The sequence below is a fragment of the Nannospalax galili genome, unplaced genomic scaffold (genome assembly GCF_000622305.1).
Source record: "Nannospalax galili isolate Female #2095 unplaced genomic scaffold, S.galili_v1.0 scaffold46, whole genome shotgun sequence".
In the NCBI taxonomy this organism is placed as follows: Eukaryota; Metazoa; Chordata; class Mammalia; order Rodentia; family Spalacidae; genus Nannospalax; species Nannospalax galili.
The window spans coordinates 834,778-847,735 of NW_008355790.1; the positions used below are offsets into that span (position 1 = coordinate 834,778).

The following is a 12,958-nucleotide window of genomic DNA, read 5'->3' on the forward strand; positions in this document are numbered from 1 at the left end:
TATGTATATATGAATTGGCATTCAACCTAGGGCCGGCAGTACAGCCCTTTAACCTTAGTAACTTGGAAGGTTGAAGTGCGAGGATGGCAAATTCAAGGCCAGCCTGGGCAATTTAGCAATACTTTGCTTCAAAGTAAATAGTTAAGAGGGGTGGAGGTTGGGTGTGGTGGCGCATGCCTTTAATCCTGGCACTTGGGAGGCAGAGGCAGGAGGACCTCTGTGAGTTGGTGGCCAGCCTGGTCTACATAGTAAGTTCCATGCCAGTTGGGGCTACAGGGAGATCCTGTCTCAAAAAGACCGAAACCAAACAAACCAAAAAAAAAAAAAAACCCAGAAAACAACAACAACAAAAAGAGGGGATGGAGATATAAATCAGTGGCAGAGTGCTGCTTAGCACAAATGCAGCCCTGGGTTTAATCTTCAGAACCACAGGAAAACAAACATACAGTAGCAGAAGCAAAATCAATAGGCATTAGCTGTCTCAGTATTACTAAGATGTTGCTGCTCCTAGAACCTCTCAGGATTATACACAGAGATAGATACATAAGTATAGACACTTAGATACAGCACATACTCAAACCCATATATGCATATGTAATATATTATATATTACAGACATTCATATTTATCTACTATTTGTGTGAAGCCATGAGTTCATACAAATTTTGTAATTCCAATCTAACACCATAAAATTTACATTTGTTTTCTTATCTTTTACATTCTTAGCTCTTTTCCAATAATGAAAAACCTGGCTCTCGCTAGTCTTTTACTATGTTGAATTATTGTGTACCAGTCCCTGTTTCCCATCTTTGCCACAGGTCCCCTCATGCAGAGACCCCTTCTGCCCCCTTGGCCTCTGTCCTAGTTTGTTTCTTCATCGCTGTGAGAAAACACTCTGACCACTACCAACTTGGGGAGGAAAGGGTTTATTTATCTTACATCTCCCGGGTCACAGTTCATCAAGGAGCCCAAGGTAGGAACTCAGGACAGGAATCTGGAGGCAGGAGCTGGAGCACAGGCCATGGAGGAACACTGCTTACTGGATTGCTCCTGCTCAGCCTGCTTTCTTATGCAACACAGGCCCACCTGCCCAGGGGTGGCACCACCCACAGTGGGCTGGGCCCTCCCACATCACTCATCAAGAAGATGCCTATCAGACATGGCCACGGACGAGTCCAATAGAGGAAATTCCCCAATTGAGGCTCCCTCAACCCAGGTGTGTCAAGTTGACACTAAAGCTATCCAGCACAGCCTCCAATAACCTGTGCCAGATCACACGGTCACATCATCACACTTGGCTTCTGGTACTCCTGGTCTCCCCAGTCATGGCTCCCATGTGGATACTCTCTTCCTCTGCCAGCTTCTAGCAGCAGGCTGAGCCCTGTGAGTGTTCTCCAGAACTCAGGAGGGTCTGATGTCTTGTGTGGGGTGGCTGCTACTCCTCCTCCCTCCTCCCTACCTTTAATCCCAGCATGCGGGAGGCAGAGGCAGGCAGATCTCTGTGAGTTCAAGGCCAACCTGGTCTACATAGTGAGTTCTAGGACAGCTGGGGCTACAGGGAGAGCCTGTCTCAAAAAGCCAAAAAAAAAAAGACTTCATTCTTCTATTTTTCTATTTTACAGTTCACAGAGACTGTGATTAACCTGCACATTAAACAGGCAAAAGAATTGGTTTTGATGCCAATGAAAGTCACATTAGATGTTCAGAAAAAAATTACAGTAAATATATTTTTATTTAAATATTTTATTTATAATTTTTATTTATGTATATGAGTATATTGCCTACATGTATGTAAGTGCACCCATGTCATGTAATGCCTGTGAAGGTCAAAAGAAGGCATCAGATTCCCCTGGAACTGGAGTTACAGAAGGTTGTTGGCTGCCATGTAGGTGCTGGGAATTGAACCTGGGTCCTTTGTAAGTATAGTCAGTGCTCTTAACTGCTGAGCCATCTCTCCAGCCCTGTAAATATATTTTGAATTGAAATAAATGATCAAATACAGCTAAGAAAATTCCTTGACTCATAGTCATTAAAGACCAAATGTAGTAAAACTGAGCTGTTAAAAACTTACTTCAGCTTGTGCGTGACTATTGGGTTCATATACTTGCCCCTATGGAATTTGTCATTGGCTGTTATCTAGACAGGAGGAATAATGAAAAGCTACTGCCTTCCGGAATAAGAGCATGCAGTTTAAAAGGGAATTAAGGCCCAGTGAAGAAATTGCTTGGAAGTAGACTGTAGCTAAATCACAGGATATTCACCTTTTAAAAGTTATGGGAGAAATAAAAACATGCTTATTTAATTAGAAGGAAAACAATTTCTTATTTGTGTGGTTAAGAGCACTGTTGCTCTAGCAGAAGACCTGGGTTCAGTTCCCAGCACCCACATGGCAGCTAACAACCATTCGTACTCCAGTTTGACAGGGATCTGATGCCCTCTTCTGGCCTTCACTGGCATTGCATACAGGTGGTACACATACATGGAGGCAAACCACTCAAGCACATAAAATAAATCAAAACATTTTCTTAGGTCTGGAGAGATGGTTTAGCAGTTAACGGCACTTTCTACTCTTGTAGAGGATCAGGGTTTGATTCCCAGTACCCCATCAGGTGATTCACAACTGCTTGTAACTCCAGTTCCAGGGGGTCTGACACCCTCTTCCAGCCTCCAAGGCACTGCAGGCATGTGGTATACATACAGACAGACAGGCACACACATATAAGTAAATATAAATGAAAGAACTTTTAAATTTCTTAAGTAATTTTCTGTAAGTCCTTAACATCACAATATAACTGTATTTGTCAGGGTTCTCCAGAAAAACAGAACCAATAGAGGATAAATATTCATATGTATGTGATGTGTATATGTGCATATATATGCATGTTTAAATATAAATGTGGAAACAGATTGATTTCTTATTGAATGTTGCTCAAGTGATTGTGGATCCTGCAGGTCTGAAAACTCTAGGACACGCCTACGGCCTTGAAATTCCGGTAAGAATGGATACTGTAGTCTTGAGTCTAAAAACTACAGGCTAGGCCAGGCAGCCTAGACACTTAGGCCAGTTTTCCATGTTTCTGTGTTGAGTGCAATTCCTTCTTCTTTAGGCCGCTGTTCCTCAGGCCTCCAGTGATTGGAGGGGCTTAACCACACCATGAGGGTTAACTCTGATATGCTTTAAAGTCACCTAATTGTAAACATTATTACATCTACAACATGCCTTCATAGAACCATCTAGAGAAGTGTTCAATCAACACTGAGCACAATTGCCTAGCCCTCGCTGGCACATAAAGCAAACCGTCAGAATAATGATCTGCTTTGAAACAAACATTGATTTTCTTTGCCAAGCAATTCCAAACATTTGACTTAATCTTTTTTCCTTGCACTAGTTAACTAGAAATGAATCAACTCTTCTCTGACTTTAAGTATCCATACAAGTCTTATTAGAAAATAGATTTACGTTTGTTAGAAAACATTGGAATGCATGATTTTAGATCAATTATAATTTTTGCTTTCTTTTCTCTGTGATTGCATATTTCATCTTCTCTGATGATTTTCCTTGATGTCTTATATCTGGAAGAAAATACAGGCTGAACATGTACTGGAATTTGTGAGCAGAGGGGCTGCACATGTGGCCTCTGTCTCTCAGCACCCTGGAGAAGCATTTGACTTGTGCCAGCTGGACTAGTGTGGCTCAGGACTCCAGGAGGACTGGATTCCCTTGTCCTACTCAGTTGATTCCTCTTTTTATACAGCAAGCCTGAGGGTGGACTTGCCAACAGGGACAGAATGCCAGCTTGGGCATACAGCAGGCTAAGGGCAGCTGCTTGGAGAGCTGGCTGTCTGGAGCACCTGTTGCCAGCACCTGTTGACCTTGTAGTCTGTTGAATCTGAGTGTAGCTCCTCCTGTTGAGGGCCAGGAGGCGGTGCAGGCTCATTAGATTTTTGTCAGTCTGCGGGATCAGACATGTCTGGGTTTCTAGAAAGTATAGAGAAAACTCATAAATAAAACATATTGTACCTCAATTGCCAGTCATCACCTTCAGGTGTACCTGATTTAAAGCAACTTTTAGGTTATTTGCATGCACAGCTCCTGCAAGAAAGAACATAGGGATTGGGCTGGCAACGTAGTTCATTGGTGGAGCACTTGCCTGGCATGAATGCTTGAGGTCCTGGGTATGATCCTCAGCACTGAAAATAAAAAGCAAGGAGAACACAGGGGTAAATACCCATAAGCTGAAGTTGTGCTGATATGGTCAGGAACTAGAAGTAGCTCAATGGAACATGATGATACAGCAATCTACTGTATAAAGAATGCAATAAATATGAACTAAGTGACGTGAAGCTAATAACACTACTGTATTAGCTACTTTTTTCACTGCCTTGGCAAAATACCTGGCAAAAGTAACTTACATGAGGAAAGGTTTGTTTCACTGATTCAGAAGCGACACAGTTCATCAGGGCCAAGAAGGCTTGCTGGCAGGGAAGTAAGGCAGTTGGTCACATTGGTCACATAACCAGGAAGCAGAGAGAAAGGACAGCTGATGCTCGGCTCACTTTCTCTTTAAAATAATTTTTTTTCTTGGTCTTTTTGAGACAGGGTCTCCCTGTAGCCCCAGCTGTCCTGGAACTCACTATGTAGACCAGGCTGGCCTTGAACTCACAGAGATCTGCCTGCCTCTGCCTCCCGAGTGCTGGGATTAAAGGTGTCCACGCCTGGCAAAAATAATTTTTTAAAGTTACATTTATTGTTGGGGGGGATGCAAAGTGCACATGTGGAGGTCAAAGGACAACTTGCAGGAGTCAGTTCTCTTCTATCTTGTGGGGTCCAGAGATTGAACTTGGGTCATCAGGCATCATGGCAGGTGCCTTTCCCCACTGAGCCATTTTGGCTGGCCCTCACTTCTTTTCTCATTCGGTCTGGGACCCTAGCCCAAAGAATGATACTGCTCACATTTGGGGTGGATTTTTTCCTCCTCAGTTAAACCTCTCTGGAGATGCCCTGATGGACCTATCCAGAGTTTTATATGCTAGGTGATTCCAAATCCCTTCATGTTGGTGATCATGACTACCCATCACAGCCACACAACTCTTGTTTAATGATTTGCTTTCATTCCTTTATTCGCATGTAGTATATTTTATACTATCCTGTCAATTCTTCATAAAACCCTCTTTCTCTAGCCCTGTATGTTCGATAAAGTAGTCACTAGCCACTTGTGATTATATGCATTAAAATTACAATTATAACAAGGTTTTGAGGCTGGAGAGATGGCTCCATAGTTAAGAGCACTGACGGCTCTTGCAGAGGACTTGGGTTCAGTTCCCAGCACTCACATGGCAGCTAACAACCATCCATAATTCCAGTTCCAGGGGTCCTGACTCTGTCTTCTGGCATCTGTGGGCATTGCATGCATGGATGCACTACATACATGACGGCAAAGCACTCATATACGTAAAATAAAAATAAAAAAATAAAATTACCCTCTTTAAAAACACCTAATTTATTATTTATTTTATTTATTTACTTATTTTGTGTGTGTATGAGAGCTTTGCCTGCCTGTGTATAAGTACACTCGTGTTGTGCAATGTCCATTGAGGCCAGAAAAGGGCACTGGATTCCCCAGAACTTGAATTAAGGATGGTTGCTAGCTGCCATATAGATGCTAGGAACCAAACCCAAGTCCTTTACCAGGGCTCTTAACTACTGAGCTATCTCTCCAGCTACATATTTGTTTTATTTTTTGTTTATTTTTTGTTTGAGACAAGGTCTCCCTGTGGCCCAGCTGGCCTAGAACTTACTATGTAAGCAAGACTGACTTCAGTCTCACAGAGGTCTGCCTGCCTCTGCCTCCTAAGTGCTGGAATTAAAGGCACATGCCACCCTACCTGGCTAAAATTGACTAGGTTTTATTGGGAGGGGGGTGGTTAGACAAACACTGTTCCACTGAACTATGCCCCAGCCCCTGCAACTAAGTAGTATAAATTAGCTATTAAGTGTCTTAGTCACCCTAACCATATTTCTGCACTTACTTGCCATATTCGCTAGTGGCTACCTAACTGGTAACAACAGCTGTAGCATACTGTGATGACTAATCCTGGGTGTCAACTTGATTGGATCTGGGATTAAATGAAATGAAAGAGATCTTCTTGATTGGATCATCTAGAGCAGGAAGACACACCCTAAATGTGGGTATTACCTTCTGATGGCAGCCGGTATAAAAGGCCAAGGCAGAGGAGAACACCAGGCTTCTTGCTGCTTGCCTTCTCTCTCGCTGGTGAGTTCATCTTGCTGCTGTAGACTGAAGACTAGCTGATCTTTTGGAATTCGTCAGACCTTCAGTGACAGATTGGGACAACTGAGACATCCAGCCTTGTGGATTGAGCAACTATGGATTCTCAGTGTGGTGCAGCCATTGTTGGACTACTTGGACTCTATCCTGTGAGCTAAGCTGATAAATCTCTATATATTCATTCTACTGGTTCTATTTCTTTGGAGAATCCTGACTAATACACATACTTTTATCATGGAGGAAGGTTCTATTGTATAGTGTTGCTGATCTTGAGCAGGAAACAAAGTCTTGAATTGGCTGACATCCAAGTCTTGTCAGAAGAAGAGAAGCAATATTCACAGTGATCAGTGGAAGGATGCCTGTTCCCATGATCCTTAGAGTTTTACCCCTGGGCAAAGCAAAACTCACCACCATCAGCATTCTGGATTACAGAGTCTCTGCTCTCTGCAGAAACTGCTTTTACTGAGTCATATTTTAGGATTTTGTCTACAAAATGATTGAGAAATAACCTCATAAATATTTCTGTGCCAGCAAGTAAAGAATCACTCATGTATGATGAGACCTGGCAAAAGACTGGGCAGAGAAATCTGCCCTAAACCACATCTAGGAGAAATCAAGCAGCAAAACAAGCAGCAGTAGCAGATAATGAGTTAATCCAGAATGGAACTGAGTCTGTCGCAATGAAAATAAACATGAGCAGACTGGAAAGTTCTTCCTAACCATAGAACAAGTGAATGCAGGAAGAGCGATAGACTGGAACAGCACTATGTATGTGCTGCCATTTTTCAAGCAAGAATCAGCAATAGAAAATATAATGCAAAAATGGTATTTGTATGATAAAGTATTTCCTTGGGGCTGGAGAGATGGCTCAGCAGTTAAGAGCACTGGCTACTCTCCAGAAGACCCAGGTTTGGCCAGCACCCACATGGTTAACAACTATTCATTCAGTTCGAAGGGATCAGATTCCCTCTTCTGGCCTCCATGGCATTGCGTGACACAGGTGCACTTACACACAAGCAGGAAAAACACACATACACATAAAATAATTTTAAAAGTATGACCTTATATTTTAAATTTTGAAAGTAGAAACATGGTAACTTTACAGAAGAGAATCCTCACAGACATTTAACCAAGTGTTCAATGTTAACATCACCAGTGGTGAGAGAGTAGATATTATGTGTCCCCTGATGGGATGCAGTGGAGCAAGCCACATTAAGGTGATGCCTGAATGAAGACAGCTTGATACTTAGTATACGTTAAAACCAAGAGTGGCCCTGATCTGTTCTGAGAAGATTTAAGATTTTTCTTAGAACTGTTCTCCTGAACAAAGGACTCACTCTCTTTTTATTGAAATAGTACATCCTGCATGACACAGGAAAAGAAGAACTTGTTTTTATCAGAGAATTGTTTTCCCCTTTCTGACCCCAACTGACCCAGAACAGCATTGTAGCTAAAATTCCTTCTGGGATAAGGAAAACAATGCCAACCCCCCTCCTCCCTTGGTTCTGGTGACAAACGAGGTATGATTTCACCACACTCATAGTCTGAGAAGCCAATGAGTTTATTAGGCTTAGCTACAGAGCAATGGGTGAGGGTTTACTTACAGGAGTGTAACTGCTCCCCTCCTAAGGCCACACTGGAAAGCTTTCATCCAAGCATGGATTGGTGATTTCCCCACAACCACACAAAATGGCAAGAGAGCCTTTCTTAGGCTTCCCTAGCTTATATACCTTTAGACCCTTCCCCTTGCGCAACTAGCACCAACTGGTTGGTTGGGAGAGTCCCCTGCCCCTCCTTCTTTGCAAAGTGTGATAGTCAACAAGCTTAGCTGTGATGATCCTAGGCAAGTGGGCACAATCAAGCTTAGGAAGATGATGCCCTTCTATGGTTTGTCTGTCAGAAGACAATCCTACGCAACAAGCATGTACAACCACAAACAGATACTGTCAATCTAATTTTACGTGTTGTTTGCAACACAAAGGGGATAATTTGTTGATTTCAACAGTATTCTCTGCTTTCAGGGCTTCATACTTCAATACACATACACACACACATACACACCTACACATTATTCTGGGTTGGGGCAAGGAAAGGTCATGAGACATTGAAGTGTCAATTCAAAAGCATAACTCTCACCTCAAAGGGAATAAAAGATAGTTTATTCTGGAGCCAAATATGAGTGACAATGGTGTGGGAACACAGATTCAGGTTACCCCAAATTCCATGTTCCAGCATGGTTAACAGTTGCCTTATATTTTTATAGTCACAAAACAAAGAAAAGTCATAAATCAAGACACTTTTTTTTTTTTTTGTCTTTTTGAGACAGGGTCTCCCTGTAACCCCAGCTGTCCCGGAACTCACTATGTAGACCAGGCTCACCTCGAACTCACCAAAGATCAACCTGCCTCTTCCTCCCAAGTGCTGGGATTAAAAGCGTGCGCCACCATGCCCGGCCAAATCAAGACACTTTTTAAATACATTTAGCGGTAGGCAGGTCATGGCAAAGTGAAGGTTTTTTTACTACAGATCTCAGATGCTATCTGATGACATTCTTAGCTTTTTGATCAGTGGGGCTGGTTGGTCTGCTAGGGTAATACATTCTAAAAGGTTTTTATCTGTTAGTCACAGGATGTTAGGTCAGAAACAGAGGTGGGCAAGGTATGGCTATTTAGGGGGCTAAAGATGGCCCAGATAAATGGTAATTAGACTCTGGACCTGCAACATTCCAAACTCTCCACAGTCACTGAAATTCTAATCAGTTAATCAGCCTTGCAGGAGAAAGTCCAGTTTGAAGTTTGTTTTTTTTTTTTTCTAGGAACTTTCTTTCATTGAAGCTATACGCTTAGGTTGGGTGTGGTGGAGAACACCTTTAACCCCAGCACTTGGGAGGCAGAGGCAGGGGAATGTTTATGAGATTGAGGCCAGCCTGGTCTACTTAAAAAATTCCAGATTAGCTGGAGTTACAGGGAAACCCTATCTCACTCCCCACCCCTGAAAAGCTATGTGTTTCCATTACAAGAGAAGCCCAAGGCCTAGTAAGCTTGCTTACATTATAAACAAGCTGAGATAGTGCTAAAGGATGTTAAAACATAGGATTAACTTGGGTTTCAAGGTTAGGTAAGATTCCATTTGTCCAGAGAAGTCATTCCACTATGAGAAACACTGAGACATTCCTTCATGTCCATGATACAGAAGTTACATTTAATTGTGAGGAAATGTTTGGATGAACCAAAATTGGGGCACATTTTAGAAATATCTGGTTTATACTATTCAAAAATGACATGGTCTCACAAGACAGAGAAAGACTAGGCAGTATTCCAGATTAAAGATCAGAGAGACATTAGGATACACAAGATATAGTGAAATGCATGTCTGGTCCTAGGAAAGACCCTTGAGCAGCATTTTTCTTATCATAAAGGGTGTTTTTTTTTTCTTTTTTTTTTTTGACAGGTCTCCTTAGTCCCAGCCTGCCTGGAAGTCGCTATGTGAACCTTGCTGGCCTTGATCTAGCAGAGATCTGACTGCCTCTGCCTCCCGAGGGCTGGGATTAAAAGCCACCATGCCTGGCGTTGATAAAGGGCATTTGGAAAGAGTAGCAAAATCAGAAAAGGGCTGTAGATTTGGAAATGACACTTTATCAATGTTTATTTCTGATTCTTATTGTTGGGCCCCCGGACTTGGGTACCCAATGTCCACAGGAGGCCGCACCCCAATAACTCAGTCCTCAGACCAGGAGATGCAACAAGCAAGAGGATTTAATCGTTTGCGCAGACGGGCTCCTACCTCACTCGAGGGAGAGCAACAGCCCAGAGCTCAGCTTAAGGCAAAAATCACAAACCACAACCAGCAGGAGTGGGAGGGGGACCGGCAGAAGTGGGAGGGGGAAGTTTCGGGTGATTTTCAGCTTGTACACGGAGCATGAAAAGGTCAGCTTTTTCTCAACGGTTTGTTAGATTTTACATCTTACTTCCTTGTACAGCTTCCCAGAATATTCTTCTTTTGATCTGGGGGGACTTGGTTTGATTCCATCATTCTCCCCTTTTTCTTATGGCAAGATTTTAATCATAAAATCTATAGGTTTTCTGTTCTTTTTAGAGAGTGGTATTGTTGGGTAAGGACCAAGGCCCGAGTCACTGATATTTGGTCCCTAATCAACTGTAACGGTCTATTGATGATGCACGGTCCGAAGGTTAAGAGAAGGAGAAGAATAACTACGGGGCCCACTAGAGTGGACACTAGAGTGGTCAACCAGGGGGTTTTATTAAACCATCCTTCGAACCATCCCTGCTTGGATTCACGGTCCCTTTGTCTTTTTTCTAATCTTTGACAGAGCTTAGTCATTGAGTCTCTAACAACCCCTGTGTTGTCAGCATAGAAACAACATTCTTCACCTAGAGCCGCACAAAGCCCTCCTTCCTTGAGGAAAAGCAGATCTAGTCCCCTTCTATTTTGTAACACCACTTCTGAGAGGGAGGTTAGAGATTTTTCTAAGTGTGTAATTGATTGTTCTATTGCCTTGATGTCTTCATCTACTGCCATCTGTAAATCTGCATAATATTGTGGTCCTTGTATCAGGGCTGCTGTTCCAGTTCCTACTCCCGCAGCCATCCCTACTCCCAGAAGTATTGCTAAAGTTAGGGACACAGGCTCTCTTTTGTACCTTCTTGGTTGTTGTTCAAAGAACTGTTCTACAGACTCTGTGGGGTGATAGAATACTCGGGGCAGGAGCTTAATCATGACACAGTAATCTTGAGAGGTTCTAAGGACCATACTAGCTGCACAGGGAGTCAAACCAGAGTTACATGCCCACCAAGCCCCTTGTGGAGGCAGAACATAGTAATTTCTTTCTCCTGAAGGTACAGAAATAGTGGAGTTGCAGAGGCGGGCATGAGTTGGAGGTGGATTTCCTAGGCAGAGCCCAGATCCCGAGACTTCCATAAGGGTTAGGGGGTGAGGGGTCTCTCTATGACATAGGTTGGCTGAAGTGGTATTATTGAAAGCCCCTTGGATTGCTATGCCCTAGTAATAAGGGGGTGCTGCTGCTAAACATAGCCAACAGGATTCAGTTAGGTTGGGGTCTGTCTAATGGCCTTATATGCTCCTTGGATTAAACAGTCGGTCCCCCATGGGTGAAACCTTGTGATCTGGGAGCTAGAGTTCTGTTTTAACAGGACATTTACAGGGGAAGTTTCAGAAAGGGAGTTGGAGATTAAAACTGGCGGGGGATTCGGATGACTGGGGATGGGATTCTGAATAGGTAAGATGGGGTTGGGGCCTATAACTATTGAATAGGGGGAGGTATCTCTCTTAATAGTAAATAAAAGGCCAGGATCTGTCCCCTCCTTATATGTCCTAATTCCCCAAGAATGTCCCTTAGCCCAATCTGTGACCTTCCTCCCTGCTGTTGTGAATTCTATCTGGAGAGGGTGGCACCATTTACCTTGACAAGCCCCATTAGGAGCATTTGGGCTCTTGTGGGAATAATTTGCTTTTACAGTAATATAATCCCAAGATGAGGATGGAGACCACCAGGAATCCCCGGTTGTTTCGCATCCCCAATTTTTACAGTAAAAATAATCTCTTTCTCCACATTCGGAATTAAGCCACTTAGCACGATGGTTACCTGGGCAGACATAGAAGGTATGCCGACGCAACATGGTCCTTGATTGTTCATGACACCCTCCCCCTGTTAAGTGGGGTCCTGCCAACAGGGGGTAATTTTCTGGGCCAGGTACTTTATCAGGATCCATGAAGTCTGATATGTCCCAGGGCTCTGGTGCTCCTAAGGCTAATTTACACAAGTCTGGATACAATATAGGCCACCAAGTACCCTTGGGTGCTATCTTGTGGGTTTCGAACACTTCAATACCCCTTTAATTACCCGCCAGGTAGTCAGCACAGGGAGATGGGGACTCCCTTGACTGGGGACAAACCTACAAATAAGAAGAATTATTAAGTATCTCTGGAAAGTCTTATTTTTAGGGGGTTGGATGTTTTGTGTAGATGCCATTTTCCAATGTCGTCCTGGGCCGGGGCTCTCTTCGTCCTGGGCCGGGGCACTCTTGACGTGGGAAGCATGGATCCATGCTGAAATCCTGTCTACTTTGAGGGCGTGGGAAGTGTGGATCCATGCTGAAATCCCATCTACTTTGAGGGCTGTGGGTGTAGTCAGGAGAACCGTGTAGGGTCCTTTCCACCGTGGTTCAAGAGTCTTTACGTTGTGTCTTCTCACATACACCTGATCTCCAATTTGGTAGCAGTAAGGTGTTTGTGGACTCCCAGGCCAGTAGACAGCAGCCAAAGGCTTCCAAACCAGGTTCTGGATGATCTGAAGGGCTTGGAGTCTTGTTTTCAAGCTGGGGTTATCAAAGGAAGAGGGCAAGGGAGACAAAGTTACATTGAGAACAGGAGGTGGCCCTCCAAAAAGGATTTCGTAGGGGGTTAGACCGTGTATAGCAGGAGTATTCCTAGCTCGAAATAGAGCTAGAGGTAGGAGCTGTACCCAGTCTTTAGTGCCAGTCTCTAAAGCTAATTTGGTTAAGGTCTCTTTAATAGTTCTATTCATTCTCTCTACCTGTCCTGAACTCTGGGGTCTGTAAGCACAATGTAATTTCCAATTAATCCCCAGTGCTTTGGCCATTCCCTGACTTACCTGGGAGACGAAGGCT

At 43.4% G+C, this 12,958-nt stretch overlaps 1 protein-coding gene and 1 pseudogene across 1 annotated transcript in view; one reads left to right on the plus strand and one right to left on the minus strand.

Moving 5' to 3' along the window:
• Positions 1-12,958, minus strand: part of LOC103750502 — a gene marked incomplete at its 5' end in the record, with an annotated part of 45,597 nt that overhangs the window by 30,471 nt on the left and 2,168 nt on the right.
• LOC115067752 lies at positions 649-2,234 on the plus strand (annotated as a pseudogene).